Source organism: Dermacentor silvarum, chromosome 11 (assembly GCF_013339745.2).
Source record: "Dermacentor silvarum isolate Dsil-2018 chromosome 11, BIME_Dsil_1.4, whole genome shotgun sequence".
Taxonomy (NCBI): Eukaryota; Metazoa; Arthropoda; class Arachnida; order Ixodida; family Ixodidae; genus Dermacentor; species Dermacentor silvarum.
In genome coordinates this window covers 83,973,209-84,000,638 of record NC_051164.1, presented here as the reverse complement: position 1 = coordinate 84,000,638, position 27,430 = coordinate 83,973,209, and the positions used below count along the sequence as shown (strand labels likewise).

The following is a 27,430-nucleotide window of genomic DNA, read 5'->3' as shown; positions in this document are numbered from 1 at the left end:
GTGCACATAATCAATTTCTCAGGACGCGTGAACTCCGACGAGAACTGTCAGCGCCTGCAACAAGAGTTTACTTACGCTGTACTGCGCACAGCAGTAATCCATGCTTGTCGGCTGTCTGTTTCGTGCATTCTGTTGCGAGTCGGTGGAATTTCACTGCTGGCATCAACCCTTTCGTGTGTACATTGCTGGTTTGGGATTCCACAACACAACAGCAACTACCAGCCTTTCGTAATTGCTGGTTTGGGATTCAGCAAAACAACAGTAACTACCAGCCTTCCGTAGGGGCGCAATCGCAAACGAGAGACGTTTTGCGCTGCAGACTATGGCTACGTTCACATTTGGGAAGCGGCAAGCGGGTGGAGAGGCCAAAGCGGCCGGGAAATCTTTTCCGCGCATGTCCAAGTTCACATTTGTTTTGCTACCACCGCGGCCACGCTGCCGCTTTCGTCCACATCCATCTAGTCTGCGTACGTTTGTCGGCGTGGTGGCGCTCATTGTCGCATTATTTCGAGCGGTATGTTCATTCACTGACCCACCCGTCATCAAAAGTGATCATCTTGCGCAATTTCGCGTGTCATCTGCGACCTTCGGTAAGTTCCTCGTTGGCGTTCTGTAATTATCACACGGGCGCGGTAGCGCTGTGTCACAGGTTGCTGCCTATAGGCGTGATTATATTATTACGATAACAGCGAAAGATGTTGAAGAGACGAGCCGCCGCGCGAAAGACGACGAAGTGTGTCTGTGCTCTTGGTGCGAGCGATTGTGGGCCTGGCTGTCTGGCTTCTGTGTAAATAGCCTGTAAATAGCCTCTTTCGTCTGTGTCCTTCCACACGTAACATTCTGGTGGAGGTTAGCGATCCCCGTCCTCACCACGGAACTCCGAAGTGGTCGGTACATCGAGCTTGTCACCATGCCCCCCGGTGACGAGACCGCCTCTGCAACGGCTTCGGCTCGCCCGACTACGCCTATCGTCACGGTTGCCCAACATCGCGACCCTGGTGTGTTCTCTGGCCTGGAGGGACAGGATGTTGACGAGTGGATCAAGCTTTATGAACACGCCAGTGCTAATAACAGGTGGGACCCAACCATTATGCTCGCCAATGTCATCTTTTATCTCGGCGGCACCCCACGCGTGTGGCACCAAACGCATGACGACGAGTTCACCAGTTGGGACACTTTCAAAGAACAGCTTCGGGAACTGTTCGGCGACCCTCTTGGGCGCAAGGTTGCCGCGAGGAAGGCTCTTGCGTCTCGTGTGCAGACCTCTACAGAGCCGTATGTTTCATACATCCTCGACGTCTTGGCTCTATGCCGCAAAGCTGACGATAATATGTCCGAAGCAGATAAAGTGGCCCATGTGCTAAAAGGCATTGCCGACGACGCTTTCAATTTGCTTGTTTTCGGCAACGTCTCGACTGTCGACGCCATCATAAAAGAATGCCGTCGCCTTGAACACGCTAAGAGCCGCCGTATCACACCCCACATCACGCGGCTACCCAACACTGCTGCTACGTCGACATGTGAGGGTCGACCGCGTCAGGCCACCACCTGTGACGACGTAACCCGAATTGTTCGTCGCCAGCTCGAGGCTGCCTGTTCCTCAGCTTTCTCCACGACGCCTCCTGATCCGCCAGCTACCACGATTGCGATGATTCAGGCCGTCGTCAGACAGGAATTTGAAAACATGGGTCTGAACTCCGTGTGTTCAACGTCTCAACCTAGCGTTCCCCAGTTCTCTAGTGGCCCTCCTCCCCCTCGGCAGTCCCTTTCTGCCACATCTCGCCGCAACCCGTCCGAATGGCGTACCCCTGATGACAGGCCGATCTGCTTCCACTGCTGTCGCACCGGCCACGTCGCTCGTCACTGCCGCAACCGATGTCCACCTCCTCCTCGGACATACGCCACCGCTTATGCCCGCACCTTCGGACCTTCTGTTCCCTATGCCTCCCGCCATGAACCCACTGTCGCTGATGCCCCTGCTCCGAACCGTCGCTACAGCCGCTCGCCCTCACCTCGACGCCACCAGTCTCGTTCGCCCCAACCCCGTCGATTTTCGTCGCCGCCTATCACCTCCCGGATGCCGCCGGAAAACTAGACACTGCAGCTTCTGGAGGTGAAGCTGCGTTGTCGACCCTGCCCTCAAATCCTCTGCTCACGTTGCCTACGAACCAAAACCTTCTTGACGTTGACGTCGACGGCTATCCTGTCACTGCACTGATCGATACAGGGGCCCATATTTCCATTATGAATGCTGCCTTCCGACGACGACTCAGAAAGCTCCTCACCCCAGCGTCGGCACGCGTCGTCCACGTCGCGGATGGCGGTACTGTCCCTATCGTCGGCATGTGTACGGCACGTGTCAGCATCGCCGGCCGCCACACTCCTGTCCTCTTCACCGTGCTTGCTCATTGCCCCCACGACCTAATTCTCGGACTCGATTTTCTTTCTGCACATTCTGTTCTTATTGACTGCTCTGCCAGCACCCTTCGCCTTGAGTTGCCGATTCTCGCAGAACCTCCTGATGAACCCCAGTGCCGCTTACGCCCCAAAGGCTTTATTCGCCTACCACCAAAGTCAATAGCCTATATTGAACTGTTGTCTTCCCCACCTGTTCCTGATGGCGAGTACCTCGTCACTCCTCTGCCCGACATTCCACTACAGTATGACGTCACCGTGCCTCACAGTATTCTTACCATTACTAATAACTGCACTCGCATGCCTATCTTCAACTTTGGATTGGCGAAACAAATTCTCCCGCAAGGTATTTGCCTTGCCAACGTTGACTGCCTCGGCGACCATCAAGTGGCAGCTTTATCAGCCGATGGTTCTTCCGAGCTTGGCGTGCCCCTCGCGCCAGCCTCGGGCGCCGATCCCAACATAAAGAAAATGGTTGCGGCGGACCTGTCCTCTACTCAGGCTGAAGACCTTTCCAAAGTGTTATCGGCCTACAGAGATATTTTCGACTTCGACGATCGCCCTTTAGGCCAGACGCTCGCGGTCAAGCATCGGATTCCTACTGGCGATGCTACGCCTATTCACCGACGACCATATCGCGTTTCTGCGTCGGAACGCCGAGTAATTCAAAATGAAGTGACCAAAATGCTAGATAAAGACATCATTGAGCCTTCTTCGAGTCCCTGGGCGTCACCTGTGGTGTTGGTTAAGAAGAAGGACGGCACGTGGCGCTTCTGTGTAGACTACCGCCATTTGAACAAAATTACTAAGAAGGACGTCTACCCGCTCCCACGAATCGACGACGCCCTTGACTGCCTTCACGGTTCCAGCTATTTCTCTTCTATTGATCTTCGCTCTGGATACTGGCAGATTGCTGTCGACGACATGGACAGAGAAAAAAACCGCGTTCGTAACACCTGATGGCCTATACCAATTTAAAGTAATGCCGTTTGGGTTATGCAATGCCCCGGCCACCTTTGAGCGTATGATGGACTCCTTGCTCCAAGGTTTTAAATGGTCCACGTGTCTCTGTTACCTCGACGACGTCATCGTCTTCTCGCCAACGTTCGACTCTCACCTTGAGCGTCTAACAGCTATACTTGATGTATTTCGAAAGGCGAAGCTGCAACTCAACTCGTCCAAATGTCGTTTTGGCCGCCGCCAAATTACTGTTCTGGGCCATCTCGTCGACGCTTCCGGAGTGCAGCCTGATCCCGACAAAACTCGCGCCGTCCGAGACTTTCCGGTTCCGAAGACAGCCGCAGACGTTCGCAGTTTTGTTGGGCTATGCTCGTACTTTCGTCGTTTTGTTCAGGATTTCGCGGCAATTGCTAGACCCCTCACTAATCTTTTGAAGAAAGGCGTACAATTTTCGTGGGGTACTTCAGAAGCCACCACCTTCTCTCGTCTCGTCACTCTTCTCACCTCACCGCCCATTCTCGCCCACTTCGACCCTGATGCCCCTACAGAATTGCGTACAGATGCCAGCGGTCATGGTGTAGGTGCCGTCTTAGCCCAGCGTCAGCGTGGCCAGGATCGCGTTATTGCTTACGCAAGCCGCCTCCTATCACCATCGGAGCGCAACTATTCCATTACGGAAAGAGAATGCCTTGCTGTTGTCTGGGCAGTTGCGAAGTTCCGCCCTTACCTTTACGGTCGCCCTTTCTCTGTCGTCACTGACCATCATGCTCTCTGCTGGCTCTCATCGCTCAAAGATCCTACAGGCCGGCTTGGTCGATGGGCTTTGAGGCTACAAGAATTTTCATATTCCGTGGTGTACAAGTCTGGCCGCCTGCACCAAGACGCTGACAGCTTGTCGCGTTACCCTGTTGACGACTCTGACTCCTCCAATACTGACAGTGCTGCTTCCGTTTTCTCAGTATCCCAGCTCCTTCATTTCGCCGACGAGCAACGTCGTGATGCCTACACCAGAGCACTCATCGACCGTTTGGAACACTCTCCGGCCGATACTACTCTATGCCTCTTCGTACTCCGCGACGGTACTCTATACCGTCGTAACCTTCATCCGGACGGCTCCGAGTTCCTACTTGTAGTCCCTAAACACCTCCGCTCAACCGTTCTAGAAGAGCTTCACGACGCCCCAATGGCAGGACACCTCGGCGTCTCTCGAACCTATGACCGAGTACGTCGCCGTTTTTTCTGGCCGGGCCTTGCCCGTTCCGTACGGCGTTACGTCGCTGCTTGTGAACTTTGCCAACGACGCAAGAAGCCTTCCCAGCTCCCTGCTGGTTACCTGCAGCCGCTCGACATCCCTGCCGAGCCCTTTCATCGTGTTGGCTTAGACCTTCTCGGCCCCTTTCCGGAATCTACATCAGGAAACAAGTGGATAGCCGTCGCTGCGGACTACGCGACCCGCTACGCCGTAACACGCGCTCTTCCGACCAGTTGCGCTACTGACGTCGCGGACTTCCTCCTCCACGATATCATTTTGATGCATGGTGCTCCGCGTCAAATGCTCACCGACCGTGGCCGTACGTTCTTGTCCAAAGTCATTGACGACATCATGCGTGCCTGCTCAATACAGCACAAAATTACCACCTCCTACCACCCACAAACGAACGGCCTCACTGAGCGTTTGAACCGCACGCTTACAGACATGCTATCGAAGTACGTTTCCGCCGACCACCGTGACTGGGACCTCGCTCTACCTTACATTACCTTTGCATACAACTCTTCCCGTCTCGAAACTGTTGGCTTTTCCCCGTTTTACCTATTGCATGGCCGAGAACCGACGCTACCACTAGACACTGTGCTCCCGTTCCCCACAGCTTCAACTAGCGATTATGCCTGTGATGCAATCGCCCGTGCTGACCATGCTCGCCAATTTGCGCGTGCTCGTCTGCAAGTGTCTCAAGAAAAAAATGTCACAGTTTCGCCCTAAGGGCGAATCAATGAATGCGATAGCAACACAGCAATGTCATACGAAGTAAGGTGAGCGGCCTTGGTAGCAATATGAATTGTAGTAAACATGAGCTGATTAAGTAAGCAGGTGTGCTGCGGCGTAAGTAGACCGACATGAAGAGAGACTCGATGACCACGAGGAGGCGCGTGTGAAACGGTGGTGTTGATGAGAAGCGCTTACCGTGGGCAGCGCGTGCGAAGGGACACACCTGTAGTGCTGCACTGCCGATCTGGGCAGCATTGCAGGTGTAGCGTGCGTTGGAAAATGTGGCCCGACTAACCCGCCGGGGTGGCTCAGTCAGCTAAGGCGTTGCGCTGCTGAGCACGAGGTCGCGGGATCGAATCCCGGCCCCGGCGGCCGCATTTCGATGGAGGCGAAATGCAAAAACGCCCGTGTGCTTGCGTTGTAGTGCACGTTAAAGAACCCCAGGTGGTCAAAATTAATCCGGAGCCCTCCACTACGGCGTGCCTCATAATCAGAACTGGTTTTGGCACGTAAAACCCCAGAAAGAAGAAGAAGAATGTGGCCCGACTATTACTAACTGAATGAACAAGCGTGGTGTGAGCGCGCACAAACAAACATGAATAGATCAGACTGAATGACTGCAGCCAACGACTGTCAAAACGCTGGCAGCGGGCGAAGGTACGTGCGGTCTATCGCTTCAACGGAAACTGAGCGGCGAAATAAAGGTCAGAGCCGTGTGGAGATAAGAGACGGTGCGGTAGAACGAACGACGAGCGCGGTTGTTGGCAGCGTTGAAGTGCGCCCCCCCCCCCCCCCCCCCTGCTCCTTTCGGCGCTGGCTTTCCGCTTCCTTGCTTGCGCGTGGGAGATTGAGTGCGTTCGCTCTCCGTGATAGCGCGCGTCCCCGCACGCTTCCGCTGGGGCATACGGCGCGCGGCGAAGATTTTATCTATACGGAACCTCACGGCGACGACGACGGCGACGGCGACGGCAGAAATCCGGTTGAAGTGTCCATATAATTGCTATCGCAATAAAACAGAAACAACGCTACGACCTCCGTCACCGTGATGTGCATTTTGCGCCCGGCACCCTCGTGGTGCTTTGGTCACCATCGCGTAAAGTTGGCCTTTGTGAAAAACTGCTCTCCTGTTACACAGGCCCATATCGCGTGCTCCGCCAAGTGACCGATGTCACCTACGAAATCGTTCTAGCCACGCCCACTACGTCCTCCGCTGTGACCACCAGTGATATTGTCCACGTCGCCCGGCTCAAACCCTACACCTCTCCAAGCACCTTGGATATTTAACAGCACCGTGACGGCGCTTTTGCCGCCGGGGTGGGGGGTAGTATTACGATAGCATCGAAAGATGTTGAGACGAGCCGCCGCGCGAAAGACGATGAAGTGGGTCTGTGCTCTTGGTGCGAGCGATTGTGGGCCTGGCTGTCTCGCTTCAGTGTAAATAGCCTATAAATAGCCTCTTTCGTCTGTGTCCTTCCACACGTAACAATATTTCTTTAATGGCTTTTATTTACAAGTTGTAATAACATTTCATCATTTCGTATTATTTTCGGCGCCTCCAGGACACGAAAGCGGCAACGGGAACACCAAAGCTAAAACCCGGGCTGGCCCTTGTGTTGAGGCTCGCCGAAGCCTGCGCGTCCTACGTGAGACCTACGCTCCCAATCTATCGTCGCGACGAGAAAAGCACCCTGCGACTTCTGCAACATACCGTGCACGTGCGAGGAGAATTATGGAGCGCCAACGAGTAATCTGCCTAACTATTGTCTTCCATGGAAGTGGAAGAAGAAATGGCTTTTATACTTCTACCTACTTGTTTTCTAGAAATCGACAATGAATAAACGGAAGACAAGAAAACCTCGGAAACGGCAGTGGTGGGTTCGCCTGGCTTTGCAAAAGTGTAAGAAGTTGGGTCACGCCAAGGCTTCGTTGCCGCACCTCCTGTCGCGCGACGTTGAATACTATCGCGAGTATTGCTGACAGTACGTTTGAGTGCCACTCTTGTCGTAGAGGAAGGGGTGGTTCTTGATCGCGTCGATCAGCATTACAGCCTACACTTTTGGTGTCATGTTCAATGTTACAACCGGAAGTTTACATGCTAGTGTAGCTTCCGGTCGAGCAGAACGACTTTCCGCCGCGTTTCCGCTTCGCCATGGCGAAAAAATCGGTCCGAGACCAATTTGGCTCGCCGCCTATTTTTCTGCCTGTTTTGCCGCCTAGGCGGGCGGATTTTTGCAAGATTTTGCCGCTTCCGACAGCTTCGAGACCAAGTTCCTACGCGAACGCCACCTGAAGGGAAGCGGCGGAAATGTATACCGGAAATTTCGACCACCTGGGGACTTTAACGTGCACCTAAATCTAAGTAAACGGGCCTCGAGCATTTTCGCCTTCATCTAAAATGCGGCTGCCGCATTTGTTGCTTCATTTGTTGCGCATTTGTTGCGCATTTGTTGTTTCAGAATGCGGACGCCACATTCGCGCCCAAAACCTCACAGAGTGTCAAGGCCTTAACAAACACCGTGACAGTTTTTTTTCCATATGCAGACATGATTCGCTGTAAATTACCAACCCAAACGGAAGCGCCTAGGAATGAAAGTGTGAAAGTAGCACCGGTTTCTTGAAATATGTCAGCGCGAAGCGACGAGAGAAAAGGGTGGGTTAGTGGGGGGGGGGGGGGGTGCAAAAAATTTCGGGGGGGGGGGTTTGAACCCCCCCAACCCCCCCCCCCCCCCCTTGGCTACGCCACTGGGAGCCTACATGCAACGGCGTGTAGGCTCCCTAGGAAGGCCACGTGTTCCCGTGTTCACCCTCAAAAAGACGGGGCGACAAGTGGCGACGCCATCTTGAAATTCCTGCACTAAACCGCATGCACGCGATCTTGCGCGCGACAGCGACAAGCGACGCGATGCAGATGGATGTCGCGCCGCGTGCATACGGCTTATACTTAAGTGACGTCAAGATATGAAGAGCTTCTTTGTGGGACTATTTAACACCGAAACGACCCAAACGCGCGCACACAGCTTGAAATCCGTGACGTAAGCTGACGTATTGGCGCTGCAGTTCGCGCGCGTAGTTCGAAATGCGAAACTTGGACCGGTATTTTGTAGCGATGCCTTTCCGATGCTAATGCCTTTTCGCACTTGGTCAGTGGTCAGAGCGACGGTCCGCTCACGTTATCAACGGGATCAGACGACCGTGAGCCGTGGATGATAAGACTAGTATGGAATAAAGCATAATGCATCGCTGCAAAATACCGTCTTTGGGCCTTCATTTTCTTGCTAGTAGTCAACCCACTTGCGCCAAGTAAATGAAGACAGCGTCTTCAAAGAATACCACAAGATTCTAAATTGATTTAATGCTCCTTTTCATTGTTTCTTTGATGCACGCTATATTTTTTTTAAGAATAGTCGAGCAATGCAAACTGATTTAGTGTTGCTGTTAAAGGGACACTAAAGAGATTATTTCACCTGTATTAGTAAATTACCATTCTACAATACAAAAAATAAACTCGTAGATTGAGAAGATGCTAGGTAAGCGAGAAAAGAGGCAAAAAATATATCAGTTTTGCCATAACGGCAAAGGAATGAATGCGATAGCAACATGTTGGAATATTACACGAAGTGTAAGACTATAGTACCTGTAGTGTCAGTATGAATTGAAGTAAATGTAAGCTAAGTAAAAACGAGCTGTTGTGCTAGAGGTCCTCTGTTTGAATCTTGACATAGGACAATTTCATGTGTTTATAAATTAAAGCCAACGTCTTTCTTAGTGACTTTACCAACACTTTTGCGTATCGGGCAAGCGCTGGAGATGATTTTATTAGCAGCAGCACTTTGTGAGGGGAAACTCTAACTTTCCAATTTTTTGATTAATGATGTAATCACAATTATTCCAATGCGGCATGAACAAAAAACAGGAAAGCAGCTCATGATTGTCATACTGCTGCATGCATTTCCCCGAGGCACTGCACATGATGATCACCACCCTTGTTCGACAAAGATTCTTGGCACAGCATACTGTTTCATGAGCCACCTGAGCATAATACCTGCTCGTGAATTAGTGAAGGTTCACTTTGGTTTCTTTTGCTAGGTTACCAGCTAATTTTCATTCAATTAGTTGTACACTATGAGCACTGTGTTATACCACAGATGCATTCATTTTCTTAACTTTTGCAGGTAAGCAGGTGTGAAACCATAAAATATATTGTTGTAGTGCCTGAGGTTGTCAATGATGCAAGGCAACTAATGTTCTGTGTTGCAGCTAGACTTACTTGCTTTGAATTCACATATCTTTAACCCTTTATCTCAAGAATTCGTTTAAAAAAACGTTTCCAAATTGCCAAATTCTTTAAGTGCTTGATTGAATTGGCACTTTAAATAAATGCCCAAAATACACTCAGAAGAATATATTTATTTGCAGAGCACCCATACAAATTTGTTTAATTCTTTAGAAAGTTGGCTTCACTACACTGCTTGAAGTTGGCTTTTTCAGAGCTAATGAAGTAAACAAAAAGTGAACGTCCCAATACAACTTCTGTGGCCTATGAGAGTTGTGACAAAACAGTCACGTAGAATCACATTTAGTCATGTAGAAAGGCCCTAGTACGGTACACATCAAACCCAGTATCAGGAGTGCCATTCCACAGTCTTCACAATGCGTGCATAATGTGCATAATATCACTATTGCTTTCGACTTCAAGTTTAGTATTCTTCAGAGTCTGAAGAATTCTCATTGATTGCCCCTTTTCGGCAGTTTCTTTGCGGAAAGCTCCCGTCACATGTTCCATCCAACGATGACAGCATTTTTCATGTTACCAACTTAAAATGGTGAATTAGGGTGATCGATTCGGTCCTTGAAGTCGAACTGCAAAGTGCTCCACATCCGAGTCAGAGAAAGAACACGTCAGCCGAACAGCAGGTCACTTTCAGGAGCAGTGAGAGGGAAGGAAGCGAAGGCCGAGGTGAAGGATTGGTGACGCCCGACTGAACGCCGCATATATATATATATATATATATATATATATATATATATATATATGAAACCTGAAAACGCTGTGCACGAGCCTCCGGGACCAGCCCAGGAGAGAAGTTTGGCATATACCCGATACTAGGGGTTAAAGTCTCCCTTCAGTGGACGGAGGGCCCTCATAGGGCGGTGGCCAGTGCAGCGCATTCGCACACTCCCAGCTGCTCATATATATATATGAGCGCACTCACACCTGCTCACACCCGCCCTCGTAGGGCGGTGACCAGTACAGCGCGTTCGCGCACTCATGCCCTCATCTACTCAGACTGTGTGGCCTATTGCTCATCGTTACATTCGTGGTAACCACTATACCCTCCGTCTGCCTTCCCGCGTTCCCGCTGTAGCCCATGAAATGCAGAAGCACAATAAGAACCACAACTAAATCGTGTGTGTGGCTGCAGAGGTCAAGAGCTGCTGAAGCAGTAGCTGAAGCCAACTAATATCTCCATAATACTTGTAACACTTCTGTAAAGTCATGCGTAAAGATTAACACTGTATTAAAGATGCACGTGTACAAATGTCATCTCAACAAAGACAAAAATCATGCATCCACATGCACCAAAAGCTGGTGCAGTCTGGAGCTGAAGTGGACACATCTGATATTCACTTGTATAACACACACAAATTATCAATACATTTACAGAAGCACTTCGTATATTGAATTAGCAAAATATACATATTTCAAATTGACAGACACACACACACAATGGAGGAAAGAGAGCAGATGCAGCCAGAAATGAAACTTGCAGATGTTTCACTTTGCATATCGCACTCACAGAACTTCTCTAGAAGTCGATTGTACTAAATGTCAATACAATACAGCAATTACAACTCAACAACATATGTATGCCTTAACAGTCAAAAGTTTATAGACTATATACTAGGAGCCAAAAATAAACGTTTCACATCACTTCGCATATCACATATAAATAAATGCACAAGCATCAGTAGTGGTCTGCAGTGACTCTTGCTGAAAGAATGCTTATCAAGCAGACAGCATGGGGAACCCTTGCTTGTGGAGACAGAATGTAACGAGATTTCTTATGTGTGTACACAGACTGAAAATATATTTATATGGTAGTATTCAGTTGGCAGTGTTCAAAGATGGCAATGTTGTGGGAACCGCAATAATTGGTCAGTGCAAGGAAATTATCACATAGATGCAATTGGGCTTGCAGTCAAAGTCTCGGGGATCACAAATTTTCGTTTGACTTACCAGAGGTTCAAAATTATCCAAAGTTAAATAATATACGGTCCACGGTAGCATATTGAGTAACTACATGAATACATAGATAGATACATATATCCCATCACATTTGAACACATGTACGAAGAGAATAGGTATGAGTCAGTAGCGTCATCTTATAGTGATTCCCATCAACATACATAGCAGCCTGAACAAAAACGGGCATGTTTTGACTATTCATGCCATACGATTGCTCAATTATCAGCAGTTTATGGTTGTGCTGCATTGCCCTGAAAAGCCAGAAAGTTTGAATTACTGTAGAGCCTTGTTTATGGTAAGCATATTCAAACATGGTGAGCCAAGCAAATTTTGAGTGTTCTCTGAATTAACCAGGACTTTAGGAGTACTATTGACAGTGCCTTTCGGACTTCTCATTTTATGCGCCATGTGAAGATCCTGTACCTCAAAACCCCCCAAAAAATAGTACTGCTAAGACTCGGAGAGCCCTAAATAATTTCCTATGATAGCTGTTCTACGAACCAGTTTTGGTTTCGCTTCCCAGGAGTTGTAGGTGTTGTGACATCTTGACTGAGAAGGGCTTCACATGGGAGTAGGACACTGCAATGTTTTGGCGCTCATTCCTGCTTGTGCGGTTGTCTGCTATGCAAGTTAACCATTGCACGGCTCGATATAGTGAATGCATTAAAGTGATGTTGCTCATTTAAATACCCTTAAAGGCTGTTCTATTATAAGGTAAGCAGGTGCGCTAGCTAGCTCAACTTTCTGGCTATTTCATTAGCCTGTGCATATGCAGTAGCTAGCTTAATTTAACTAAGATAAAAGGGTACAGAACACATTAGGTAGCACCAAGATTATTAACAAATTGCAATAAAGCTCGGAGTCCCAATAACGCCTGGCAATAAAAGCAACACCGCTTATCTCGTATGGTGCAATGTTATATTAACACGCCCTGTGTAGACAACATGACAGATCAACTAAAGAGTTTTATGAAATTATTGTTGCTGTTTCCACTCTTAGACATAAATAGATATCAGATTAAGATGATGTGCTTTAGAACAAGGATCAGTGGCATGCATATTCTTTCTCTCCACAAGCGCTTGCCTCCAGAAGGCTTAAATTTTTAAATAAAAGCAGAGTTTTTCATCCCGAATGACTAGAATGAACGCATGAAAATTTAAGCGGGCTGCTCCCCCAAGAAAAAAAGCACCTACAGAAAATTTAGCAATGTATGCTGCCTTACAGCAGGTGCAACAGGCAGTGTCTTTTGTAATAAAAACATTTCCAGCTGTTTCCACAAAAAGTTAAGAGGCACTTGTCTTGTTATGTGCTTTGAATGTGAAAGCACTCTGACTATTCCACGCGATACTTTTCACTTGGTCATGTGCTCGAATTGGGCAAAGCATATTTTGAGGGTTGGCCAAGTCAATTTTGGGAGTGGGCCCAGGTCGGTTTCAATGTAAGTCAACTCAAGTTTCGAATTGGGTAAACTAAATTTTTTGGGTATGCGTCACCCAAATTTTGTGAGTGGGCCAAGTCAATTTTGGGAGTGGGCCAGGCTGGTTTTGAACGTGGGTCAACTTTTTGGTATGGGTAAAGGCGTATGTCTAATGCCAAGGCTGTTCACCGTAGAATTTCGCAGTGCGAGCCGCAGCAGGTCCAGCACCGGGAATGTGACGTCATCACTTGGGGGTCATGTGGGTTTTGGTATCATTGGATGTTAACAACGGATGTTTGCCAGATTTTCCGCTTCAAGGAGCATATAATGCTTTTGCATTAAAAGCTTACAGAATAAAAGCAATCGCAAGTGAGAACTTTTGTCAAGCAAGAAATAGAAGCCGGAACTCAAAAGTGCTTTCACGAAAGTTTTCCAAACAGGAGCACTCACAAGTGAGCACAAGTGAAGCAGAAGCAAACGACAGAGGAGGCATCAACCCTATAACCATTTTGGACAAGCCCTGCTCGTCCAAGCCCTCACATCCCCCGAAGCATTTAGGACGAGTGCGGCTCGTCCTTGCGGTATTTGCTCTCCCCTTGAGCATTTTGACTCAGAGACACTCGTTCGCGGTCTGATTGGTGTTTCAGTCGGCAGATGGTAGTATGTACCCGGTGGTTTCCTTCTACATCTGGAGCATGTTTTTCATGTGAAAACCAGCATTTCCAAAATGGTGTCTGACAGAGGCTATACGTGTATCGCCGGCCTGTCTTTCTGAAAAAGAGGCACTTGTTCATCTTCCGATGATGATGGTTCAGACATTAAGGTGTACATCATTTCAGGAAGCAAAGACAAACGTGATGATGACTGAAGTTGGATGCTTCTCAGACGAATAAGACAAAGAGGAAACCTCACAGGACGACATAGCGAGGGCGCCTCTGTGGATTAAATCCACATGAAGAGCTTTCCGACGAAGACTCCACCGTTTCCTTTTTTTCTGTACGCTGCAAGAAATTTACTGTAAGCTCCCCAGGTCAACTGTTTGAATATATTGGGTGTATTGTTTGAATATATTGGGTTTTTAATAGAGGGTGAGCTGGTTTTGATGATAGTCGATGAAACAAATTGGAAAGCGACACTGTGTAATTCCTGGTTTTGAGCTGTATGTAGCACACGCTGCCAAAACTCCCTTAGTCAAGAAATAACACAACGTTAGCATGCACAGATAGTATGATGAAGACAAAACATTTCTGTATATATTTGTTCCATAATTTTTATAGACTATAAGCAGGTGGCTGGTGCATCTATACTATGGCGTACAATAAACTTCAGTAACCTACCATATAGACTCGTGTAAGGGACGCACTTTTCTTTCACACTTATGACGAGGTGCAGCCCTTGCATGGGACAGAACTTTTTGGCTCGGTCCCGTGTAAGAGACGCCACTGGATGGCTCTAGCCATCTAATAGAGGCACATGGAAATACGCAGCGCACGAAAGTGCGGCATCAAATTTTCGCGGACACCGGACGTGACTGCTTCTCCGTTAGAAATTCTTTTTTTCCAAATTTTCGGCTGTCAAAGTAGGGGTGCAGCCCATACACGGGTGCGGCCCTTACACGAGTCCATAGGGTACTTTTATTTGTTCTACAATTCCTCAGTTAGCTTTTTCCGCCTCAAAAACCTACTCTTTATAACAAAGATATTCACAATTAACAATAAAAAAACGAGCATTCTGTGTAAGAAATTCTATTTATTAAGATTTACTAAGATTTAGAGATTTATTAAGCCTACAGGATTCCATCTTGTAGGCTTAAATCAGTATTTATTAAGGTGTACAGGTTTGTAGGTAACGTTTTAATACTGTTTTAATATTGTAGCCACTTTTATAACTCATCGCAGCTGCCGGAGCTGACATATGAATTGTGTTAATTGACAATTAATGGATTTTGATAACGCCTTTTGATTTCTTGACCTGAACCTGTTCCTTTCACGTAATCATTCAGGTTGGATGTCGGAGCTTAAAAGCAGAAAACCATTTTTGCCTTACACTAGGCAGATTCAAAATTCCTATAACACACATCTTGCCTGTACGCTCAGATGTGTGTGCGTTTGTGCATACAAGCATTTGTGCTCGTGTGCGTGTGTGAGCACTGGATTGCAGTGTAGCTTTGCTCGATGCCGGCATTTTCCCTGCCCTAGTACTGCTTTCAGGCACAACACAACTGCAGAAGCGGCAAAAATAGCAATGCAAGCAATAATGCACTGCTCAATGTTACAGCACCGTCCACTGACTCGGCAATTTGTTTGCTTCTGTGAATGTCTTGCTGAGGCCAGAGTGTTCAGCTTCCATATGGAGGCGGCGATTCGAGGGGCGCTGATGGAATTGGCGCTGCAGATGGCTGTGAGGGAGGTATGCCCTTGTGGCTAATGTCAGGCCCAACCTCTGGATGGTGCTCAGACAGTTGTTGGTCCCACTTCTGTTGTTGATTTGGCAAGGCTGAATGTGTAATTGCACCTGGTAGGAGAGCATGCGTTTCTGGCTGGCCGTGGTTCATTGCCCCTGATGTTATTGGAGCAGCAGGCATGCAGGGGCTTGGCTGCAGCATTCCCTATGAAGAAATTGCGTTCGATGTGTGATTGTGGTTATAAAATGAGCTGTGGCATGGGTGAAAGTTACCTGCATAATAATAATAATGATGATTAACAATAACGCCTCAAGACAAGGCATAATTTGTATGCCTCGTTTCACATCTGTGCTGATGCAGCCGTCGATAATGAAGCCCTTAAGTGCCTCAACGACCCGTCAATGTGGCCTATGGGATGCTTGTTCAAGCCATTCCGTGGGGTGCTACATGACGGCATGCATCATGCTTCCGAGATAATCCCCAAATATCAAAGTGGTGGGTAATTTGCACGTCTTCTACCAAAACGTTCGTGGACTTTGCACCAAAACGTGAATTTTTCTCCAATGTCATTTCGCCTTCTTTTTATATTTTTGTTATTTCCGAAACTTGCCTCTGCAGTGAAATTTACGCTTCAGATTTTTTTCTACCACACTACAATGTCTTCCGCAGTGACCGGGACTTCAGTGGATTTAAACAAAATGGTGGTGGCGTACTGATTGCTGCTGACAGTTCACTGAGATGTGTTAAGTGCAATGACAAAGAATGTGTACAGAAGTCAATTTGGCTAGCAGTCACCCTAGCGCGCTGCGAAAAATTGTTAATCGAAACTTTCTATGTACCACCGAATATTCTGTCTTGTTTGATGAGGTCATCTCTTCTATTGAAAATGACTTATCTTCCCATAGCAAGCACAGAGTAATCCTCCTTGGTGATTTTAATACACCAGGAATTGATTGGAACACGCTTAGATATTCTCATTACAATCATTAGATAGAAAACAAATGCAGCCTGTTGTTTGACTTTCTGTCATTCTGTTCACTTCAGCAACACAACTTAATCGCCAATTCCTGTGACGACGTCTCAGACCTTTGCCTCTCGAATGCTCAAGTTATAGATGTCTCACTTTCTGACATTTCTCTTGTGCGCCCTGATAAGTTTCACCCTTCACTTAAGATAGCTGCCTCTGTGTCAGCCTTGAGGCAGAGCTCCTCCACTAGCATTAATGAATTTTCTCACTTTGCTTTCAAGTGTGGTGATTATATCTGTTTATATGATTTCTTGTCCACCACGAATTGGTCACTGGTCACAGACAAAACCAATGTTGATGATCAAGTAGATCAATTTGCGAACCTAGCTTTGAGCAGTATGCGCAAATAAACGTCATCAACGCTGAAAATATCCCCACTAGTTCTCATCTGAACTAATAACTACCCCAAATTATGAAGATTGTGCGCACCGTAAATCGAGAATTTCTGTGCCGAATGAGTGGAGAGAAGAATTCTGCTTTTTTCGAATTCTATGCAAACGCGTCTATAAGTGGGATCACGACTCATATATTGCGTTCTTGGAAAAGAGCGCCTCCGATCAGCTGGCATAATTTGGAAGTATATCCACAAGCACTCTAGCAAATATGGAGAATGTTTTCACCTGCTTGGACTCTAGAGGAGTAGAAGTCCAAGCAGTCGTGGATTGTTTTGCTGCCCATTTCTCATCCTTATATAAAATTTCAGGTTTCAACTCTGGCATCAGTTGGCAGCACATGACAGTTCCTACATCTACTGCTGTGTTTAATGAAATGCTCACCAGCAAACGCCTTAAGTGCTTGATGCCTTCCCTATCCAGCGGCCCTGATGGCATCCCCTCCACAATTCTAAAAGCTTATGGCAGTATATCTGCCTCAATATTTATTTCAGGAGTACTGCCGACCTCTCACATGGGGCCTTACGCAGGAGTGGGTCATAACACAAAAACAAATTTGAAAACAAAGAGAAACAATTCTAGAAGCGCAACAGGAAGATTTGCCATAGCAAGTCTACAAAGTAGGTACATACTATTGAGAACATGATTCATCCACAAGTACATGAAACTGAATCACTAGAAACTCGAACACTAGAAATTATATGATTCAATAGCCTTAAGCGTTCACGCACAAAAACAGGGTAGAATAATGGCAACAGACATCTCTTGAAAAACATTTCTGCAACGAGTGGCATACCATAATCAGCGCAAGATAAACTTGCAAAACAGTGCGCCTTGCGAACACCGAACGATCCACATGACGCCAAGCAATTATGTTAAGCACACTGAAAGCGTACGTAAATAGAAGTGTAGTGCGCGCGCGTGCGTTAAACGAGGCCGGATAGGGGGAGGGGGGTATGTACGACGAAGTAAGCTCAAGTGGATTGTTGATGCAGCTTTGCCCTGAACGACTCAACAGTAGTGCAGTTTACTATATCAGCAGAAAGAGCATTCCATTCAGTAACGGTGCATGGAAAAAAAGAATTCTTAAAAGCTCTTGTCTTGCAAGAATACTCCCTCAGTTTCTTTGGGTGCTCGGGTCGCGTGGATCAACGATTAAAGGATTCTATGTACCTGTCCTTGTTTATGCGCAGCTTGTCATGATAAAGTAAAAACATGTATTTTAAGCGATCATGCTGTCTTCTTGTCTGCAATGTATCCAGGTTACAACTATATTTGACAACTATATTTAATAACTCTGAATGCCTCCAGTTTCCCTCACATGTGGAAAACTGCTTGTGTTTTTCCTGTAGGAAGCTATAGCTCGGGTCCAACTCCGATGCTGCCTATTCAAATACATGTAAAACGCAGAAACTGTTTTCTGGATAACCACGGGGCCGATACTAATGAAGTTGATAAAAAGTAGAATTATAGTGACTGGTGTTTACAGATTTGTAGCTCTGAACCTAAATAGATTTGGCAGTTCAGCAAACTGCATCAATTGGAGCATCTAAAGTTGACAAAATCGATATGTCAATTTATATTTTATGTGAATTTGTTACATTGTTTACAGGGGTTCTGCAAAAGTTATCCTCACAAATTAGCGGTCTATTTGAGAGCCATGTATAATATATCAATTTTGTCCACTTTAGATGTACTATTAGATGCAACTTACAGAATTGTGATATCATTCTTGATCCCTTAGTTACAAAGTTGTAAACATGATAGTTTTTTTCTCGGCAAACTTGTGACTTTTGTCAATTTTAATTAAAACCTGATAACCTAAATAAAAAAAAATCGCAACCAACAGTCACTAGATTTCAACATTTTCTTTTCAATGCAACAAGACTCACCAAATTTGGTGCAGTTGTTGCCGAAAAAAACAATTTATCCTTTCCCATCTAAGTATTTAGGAGGCCCCGAGCTAAACGTTATGACAGAAACTTCAGTCCTACGCGCATGAGAGAATTATTGCAATGGGACACGCAAGAGGACACGCAGAAGTTGGTATTGACAGGCAATTTTACATAAAGGAACCTAACTATCATTCGCATAGAGTTGATCACGAGTATAAGGTACTGGAATTCGCGTGCAGAACAGTTATTCCGCATGTCTTTTTTTCCTAAGACAATACGTGAATGGAATCGATTAGATAAGTCTGTGGCGATTACATCATCTAATGAAATCTTTTTCGCACTAGTCAAATAATTCTTTCTGAATTTCAGTCATTGAGTATTCGTGCTGCTCCCTGGGATTGCTACTGTATTTATTCGGTTTTCTTGTGATTTATTTTTGTTTATAGCAGTTGGTATACAGCAGGCTTTTGTTCACCACTAATGTATATTTTATTGTTATATTGGTGAGTTTATTGTAAGTTTAATATACATTTTGCTAAAGCACTAATGTATGTTCATCTGTCTTGATCGATTGTGAAGATGTTCTTTGCCACTGTTATATGTATACGATTTCTTTTCATGTTGTTGTGCGTGCTTGCTACCACTCTGTATGCTTTGTAATTTTTTTTTTCGTGATCCACGGCATTACCACATGTCTGTTCCCTGCTGCCCACTCTCCTCTCTGGCACTGACACTGCCCCCTCACATGAACCCCCGACATTACCTCTCCTCACCCGCTGCTCGAAACACATTGATGCATTGTAGTATTTTGGATCCATAGAGTGATCTGTACAATGCTAACACATTTTTAAAGAATGTTACTACATAACAGGCAAGGCCTCGAGAGCATCTCAAGCCTCTCACCGCCTTTTCTTACTCTAGACTAATATCCTCCCCGACTTCATTTCTGGTATATAGTTTTTATTTCTTTGCATCATGTGGCCTAACCATTCTGATCTTATGTCCTGATCTTCAGTTGCAATGTTCTCCTGACTGACCACATACAAAATGTGGTTGTTCCAAACTCTTACCCTTCCTTGTCACAACTCTGTGTCCACCGCAACATCATTATTCTAACTTTATATCTTCTTCTTCTTTCTGGTGTTTTACGTGCCAAAACCAGTTCTGATTATGAGCCACGTCGTAGTGGAGGGCTCTGGATTAATTTTTACCACCTGGGGTTCTTTAACGTGCACTACAACGCAAGCACGCGGGCGTTTTTGCATTTCACCTCCATCGATATGCGGCCGCCGAGGCTGGAATTCGATCCCGCGATCTCGTGCTCAGTCTAACTTTATATAGAAGGTTTGAACGTTTCAGACTGATTTCTAAATCCTAACAAAACTTCTTTACTTATGCAAAAAGAAAAGGTACTAATATGCTGATGGCTGTACAGGACCAACTAAAAGACTGATAGCAATTCTGCACAGTGAAAATACAAGCTGTTTCTAAAGTTATCTCTGCAGGCTACCGTTACTTTAGATTATATTCGATGTAGGTATCATAAGCACCAGTCAAAATGCCTACAGCGCAGCATGCGGCTTTTGTGTACTCTTAAGAGAGCGGTCCATGAAGCTACCTCGGGCATGGCCAGCTCTTTATGCAGCCGATTCCAAAATTACAAACAACCCTCCTCGCCAATTGAAATGCAAACAGCACAGCATGTGGCTTTTGTACAGCCTTGTAAAATGCAATGGACAGTGAGCATTTATGACCAACTCTGGTAATTACCAACTGTGTCATGACCACCACTCATGACACATGACTCCATAGGCCAAATGCTTTTCACTACTAGTCTGTGAAAAAATCATGTACCATGCTGTTCGCACTTTAGCTTATTCGCTGTGTTATGCCTTGGAAAATGGCTCAAATTCCACTGCCTATCTGTATTTTATGCAATAAACAAAAGCATAAAATAAAAGCAAAGCATTTGGAGATGAGGCATAATGACAGCAGAGCAATACTAGTTGCAATAAAACAACACACAGCGCTGCGATTTCACTGCTGTGAAGCCTTCCCCCACTTATACAGTGCAGACCAACTGTGCAAACTTACAAGCATGCGCTGCCTCCGGCGATACCAGAAGTATCCGAAGATGCCGCAGGTCAACAGGAACGTTAACACCATGAAGACTGTCACAATGATAGGAATGGTCCAAAAAGAACCATGATGCTGGGCCCTCACTGCACACAGTAGGAAAGGTTCTAAAGTCCCACAGCCATGACGGCTTCGTTTCATTCAATCACAAATACTGCTTGAATTTGTCGAGTCTGAGCAGATTCCTTAATATTCACCTGCGGCACACAGGGCGATTTCACCACTTGAACTGGACTACTTGAACACGTGGAGCTTACTTGCATAACTAATCAGAATGAAAATTTCCTCATTAACCATAGAGCAGCATTAATGACCTAAGGGCACATATTGCAGTTGGGGATTCGAAGTGCCACTTCATCTGTGCTACTTTAAGAGGCGGACATCGCTTGCACGACAAACCACAATGTGCAATTAATTAGCCAATTAACTAAATTGCAGTTAACACAATTGCAGTACACTGAAATTGCAGTTCACTGCAATTTTTCTCTTCTCTTTTGTTGTCTAGAGTTAATCTTCCTGAAATGCCCATTGAATGTGCGATCAGTTATTTTTTTTTAATTCCAGATATGTACTTGTTTGTAATGATAATTACATTTGACAAGGAACATACTGCCACCAGTTTCCCTACTTAACATAACACCTTCTGTTTAACAAAAATGTGGCACTTGTGACACGAGTACCATGGTCTGGTGTTTAGCACTCTAATCTGGCAAGCAGTGATCTGAGCATTGAATTTCACCGTGGGGTGGAAATTATAAAGGCGAAAGCCTTAGGTGGCTCATGGGTCAAAAATTTGACCGTCCAGAAAGTTCAATGGCACCAAAATTCAATGGCACAAAAATGGGGGTCGAACCCTCGACCTTTGGTAGGAGTCGAACTCACGGCCTCTGATGTTAAGGCACAGTTAATAAGGTAGAGTTAATTAAAGCACTTGAACCCACGACCTCTGGTGGGAGTCGAAACGTCGACCTTTGGTAGGGGTCGAATCCTCGATCTTAGGAAGGTAACAACGCATTCGAATGTCAAGTAATTTAATGAATGTTTTTATTTTTCCTCCCAACCCGTGGCTCACGTATGTCACATCCAATGCTTCACACAATTTGGGGGTTGGGAAGAGACCATATAAGCTACTGCTGTTTAAATAGAGAGAGACGGAAAAGCAGATCACGCAGGAAAGCAACTCACTGCGGTCGTCATCAGCTTGTACCACGCTCAAGAGAAGACCGATACAGACAAATCCAACGGCACACCATGTCATAGAATCCATGCTGCTCCTGGGTTGAAAAAGTTTGCTTCATGTAGGTCTGCAGGCAACAAGTAGCATATTTTCACTGGAACAGGGTCTGCGAAAGTCGTTTATATCTTTCAACAGTAACCAACAGCAACAGAACTTGCGAGAGGATGGCAGCTGTGATACAAGGAGCCCTCACCAGGTTTTGGTATTGCAAGCAAACAAGCAAAGTCACGTAGACCATGCGGTGACGATTGCGTCTGCAAAATATTGTGCCTTTGTGCATCCCAAAAACGGCTCCAAATTCGAATGAAAGCGGGAACGCCCTATTTCTCAGAGCAGCAAGTCTCCTCACAAAAGAGAGAAAAGCCAGGGAAAGGCTGGGAGGTTAACCAGAGGATATCATTGGTAGGCTACCCTGTACTAAGGGAAAATGGATGACTGTGGGGAAAGTCCACTTTACGCAAGCACTGGGGTTCGAAGTTGATTTCAATTTTAATTTTATTTACATAAGGAATGAAGGAAGGCCCGAACAAAAAGTGAAATTTTTTACCACTAGACAGAGATTTGGGCCCCCTGTGCAAGGCAAACAGCAAGTACACTATTGTCAGATACAATATACTTTCAAACACATTGTGAAAATGAGTCTAGTACTTTCACATGCACCATATCTATACAGTACATACATGAAAAGTAGTAAATGAAAAACACACACGCGTGCACACATGCATGCACACACATACGTTATATATATATATATATATATATATATATATATATATTTGCATAAATTCCCATAAAGCATTATTATAGGGAATGATACATACAATAGACACGTAGCATTACAATGACACAAATATGATCAATAAAAATTAACAAAATTACCTAAGGTTAAAACAAAACAATCTCATTGCATGTACCATTACAATCAAATTGCGTAAGCCAGACTTTGTGACATCAGTAATGCCAATAATTGCTGACAAAATAAATTTAGCAAAACTGGAAGCATATCTTCAATGCTCTGCTCCCCATATTTGTTTCTGTGATAGGGCACTTCCTGGCACTCTTTATTGCTCGTGGAATATACAGGTGACCTGGTTTTTAACTCTGCCAAGGAAAGCAACATCTGCTCATTATTCTTCATGCTTTGTTTGTACCTTATAGACAATGCATGAGTAAATATTCAGAATTGAGATTAGATTGTAGCAAATGAAAAGTTGCCTAACGTTCTGTGTGTGGAATGGGCTTTTTTGGAAGTATAGGCAGCTGATTCAGATTAGATGATGTGATTTTCCCTCAGACTAGAAAACAGTAGTTTAAGTTAGAAATAAACAATGCATTTAAATTTTCATTTTGATGTTTGGCAGAAGTAACGAATGCAGTTTCACCATGACCCCAAAAGTTTTTAAAAGCTGCCTGATTACATGATTGTGTTTGTGGAACATGTTAGTGGAAATACATGCCCAATGTGTTTATAGAATCTACAACCTCAGTAGTTGAATGACCAAAAATGAGATTACGCTTCATTATCACATGAGACGGTTTTGTTAAAAATGGTACGGCTTTTGTTTTAGTGACATTAATTTGCAATAAACTTAGCTTACTCTACAACCTCAGTAGATGAATGACCAAAAATGAGATTATGCTTCATTACCACATGAGACTGTTTAGTTAAAAATGGTACGGCTTTTGTTTTAGTGACATTAATTTGCAATGAACTTAGCTTACTCCGTGTGCTTAAACCTTCAAGGCATTTATTAGGGTTAATGCCTTAGATGGCTCATGGGTCGAAAATTTCACCGTGTAGGAAATTCAATGGCACCAAAATTCAATGGCACAAAAATGGGGGGTCGGACCCTCAACCTTTGGTAGGAGGCGAATTCACAGCCTATGGTGGGAGTCAAACCGACAACCTTTGGTGTTACTTAAGGCTAAGTTAATTAAGGCTAAGTTAATTAAAGCTAAGTTAATTAAGGCACAGTTAATTAAGGCACAGTTAATTAAGGCACAGTTAATTAAGGTACAGTTAATTAAGGTACAGTTAATTAAGGTACAGTTAATTAAGGCACAGTTAATTAAGGCACTCGAACCCACGACCTTTGGTGGGAGTCGAATCCTCGCCCTTTGGTGGAAATTGAACCCACGACTTTTAATGTTAAATAAGGCGAAGTTAATTAACATAGAGCTAATTCAGGCACTCAAAACCATGAAATTTGCTGTTAAGGCGAAGTTAATTACGGTGCAGTTAATTATATATAAGGCACCCAAACCCACGACATTAGGGGGGAGAGAACAATAGGAAGTAACAATGCATTCAAATAAGAATGTCAAGTAATTTACTGAGTGTCTCGTGAGCATGCAGGCTTTAGCCTTCATACTCTTTGGCTTATGCTAAAGTGACTCAACTTTATAATTTTATATCTGACTGGAGAGTTTCGATATCTGAATTAGAAAAGAGAGTCATATTATTTGAATATATGGCATAACTTGGTTGGCTACTAATTTTTACAATATCATTCACATATAGGTTAAACATCAGTGGTTCAAGAGGCACTTCTGCATTTAGAGCCTTAAGGGATGTGTTAAAATTACCTACATGGCGGCACTGCCTTCAGTACTTTAGGTAGGAAGTAACAGCAATTGTGATACACCTCTGATTCCATAACGGTCAAGTTTGTTTAGTATTAATGAAACATAATTTAGCCGATGAAACGGTTTTGAAAGACCAATGGATTTCTGCTAAATGCCATTAGAATTATTCTTTTGCATTAAAAGAGCGAGTTCGGTAGATCGTCCTTTTTGAAACCCATATTGCCATTTATTCATCAAACTAAATGTATGGGAGCATTAACTGGTCAGCATTGGAGGTAAGCAAAAAGAGGTAATTAGAATCTTGGTGGTATCTAATTTATCTTGAATATTTACTTATGTCTATAATGGCTCGTCCTCATCCCTTCCCTGCTTGGTGTTTTTTTTTTTTTTCATATAGAAGGACATTCCCTCCAGTTAAGGATGAATGGATGTATCTTCACATTCCGCTACAATGTGCTTAGTCATGATTTTTTCTGCAGCAGACACAGGTATTAACCTGTTTGAAATTTGTGCTCCTGTGTCAGCTCCAGGCCGGAGCTGCCTGAGAAAATTTCCTTGAATTCTCTTTCCCATTGCGTGTTTACCGTCTTTGTAAAGCCCCGTGGCCTTTTTTTTTTTTTTTTTGCCATCCTTTGCATCCAATTTAACGTCTCCCTCCATTAAACTTCTTTTGATACACTTGGTGGCCAACATTCACCTCCATACATTGTCAGCACCGGTCCGGTACACGCAGGCACATACAGGGTGTTTCAGTGAACACTTTCAAAAATTCTTAAAGGTTGTGTACGGCAGATAGCACAATTCTAGTTCATGAGCTGGTCTACTCGAACAGGCGGACATTACTTCCATAAGAAATTGAAATGCATAATAGAATAATTAACAGAAATTCACTAATTAAGTTTTTAGCTAATTACCTGATGGCCCATATTGCAATTTACAAATTGCGAGTTCGCAAGGCACTTGGAAGGAATTGTCGGTATGACACCAGTTTCGAGATATTAATTCCCCAACTTTGCCGAGAAATGCATTGGCGTTCCAGTTAGGTTCTTAACAAAACGTCGCGCTTTTTGCATTGAAGCACAAAATTAACTGGAACGCCAATGCCTCCCACATAAGCGGCAGAATGTGCATTTGCAACAACACCGTCGCTGCGGCACCCACATCATGACGTGCACTGCGCGCGGTGGACAGCTGGCTTAATTTGTTACGACGTTATAATACAGTTCAATGCCCCATCCAGTGGCCCAATCAGAAATAACTTGCTTGGGGGCACCCTTGGCTACACCACCGCTCCCCTTCCAATACCGCGCGGCGCCACCGCCGCACACACACATACAGACGCACAATAAAAAAAGCTGCGCAGTAGGAACAAACGTGGAGCGGCGCGCATAGGCGTGTTTCGCTGAAATTTGCAGCGGTCTTGCAATATTTTATTTTTATTTACAATACTGCCAATCTCTTGCGGGATCATAGCAGGCGGGCACATAATCAGAACAAATAAAATCCAAGTGACTACAGTGACCTTCCTAGTGCAATTCGTTTTGACCACGACTTACCGAACCGAGAGGCTGGCAGTACATTCAGTCGAGCAGAAATGCATTCTACTACGGGGGGTGATCATGCAGCTTCGGATCGCAAACTTACGAAAACACGTCTGCTCTGACATATTTATGCAGCTATAACGCAGGTTTCACTTCAAGGAGCATTGCAGAACTTTATCCACGAACAACCAACGCGCCCCGAGGTAATTAACCGGGTGGATATTCACAGAAGCACTGCATGATTACCTCTGGTGATAAGCCGCCGTTAGTCCAGCGCTTGGTCCGGCAGTCGACAAAACACGTACGAGCTACGACAGCGAAAAAGACACACCCGTCAAGCTAGACGTTTCTCAACTAAACGCGTTATGCAGCCCGGTGCCGCCGTTATTTATATCGATTATTTGCGCAACAGGTAAAACGAAAGAAATCACAGCAGATGCACGCGCAACTTTACTAAACTCAACGCGACTGCTGGTGCCATCTTGTGCCTTCACGCAAACGTGCTAGACGTTACGATCGGGTTATGTTACATCTCGTTACTGCCTCCGAAATTCGCGCCAATCTGCACAGCCTCGTACCTCGCCTCCAAGCTGCAAGTTTACTTTAGGGAGCGCGATTGTCGACGACCGCAGTGCAAAAGCGCGCAAAATTTGAATTATCGCACTACTTTAGTCATTTTAGATGCGAAGCATTTCTTGGCAAACATTTGCTACTTTGACAGTATACCTACCTATAATACCTATATCTATCTCTCTATCTATCCGCCTACGTCTTTGTGCCCACCTGGTCATTTCGTTACCTTGGTAGGTACCAAAATTGGCATACTACGACAAGAGTATATGACGAACGTAAATGATATGTCATGACATGCGTGTCATGTAGGTCATGAAACAGCCGCCTACGCCTTGGTGCTCTCATGGTCGTTTCGTTAACTTGGTAGGTACCAAAATTGGCATAGTATGACAGCATGTGTATGACAAACATAAATGATAGGTCATGACATGTAGGTCATTATCATGACTCAGCGAAAAAGATTAACACTCAGAACCACTGGAATGGGTTCGGAAGTGGGCACTAAGTGAAGGAAACACTAAAGGATGATGGTAGAAATCAGTCATGAGCATGACTCGGCGAAAAATGACAATGACTCAGCAAAAAATGACTAACACTCAAAAACCACTGAAAT

General features: G+C 45.2%; 1 protein-coding gene and 1 long non-coding RNA gene across 7 annotated transcripts in view; one reads left to right on the top strand and one right to left on the bottom strand.

Moving 5' to 3' along the window:
- LOC119432944 (prolyl 3-hydroxylase 2) overlaps window positions 1-27,430 on the top strand; it is a 207,485-nt gene that overhangs the window by 1,890 nt on the left and 178,165 nt on the right. The gene's annotated exons all lie outside the window — the stretch shown is intronic.
- Window positions 10,500-26,713, bottom strand: LOC119432366 (uncharacterized). Of its 5 annotated transcripts, none has more exons than XR_005188161.2 (4): window positions 26,260-26,713; window positions 22,066-22,184; window positions 20,839-20,966; window positions 10,500-15,634 (listed from the first exon to the last, which is right to left on the bottom strand). It is a non-coding gene; the product is annotated as an uncharacterized LOC119432366 (long non-coding RNA). The 5 variants fall into 5 exon arrangements; XR_007464507.1 differs by having other exon boundaries at window positions 22,066-22,154; XR_007464506.1 differs by having other exon boundaries at window positions 22,066-22,223; window positions 26,491-26,713.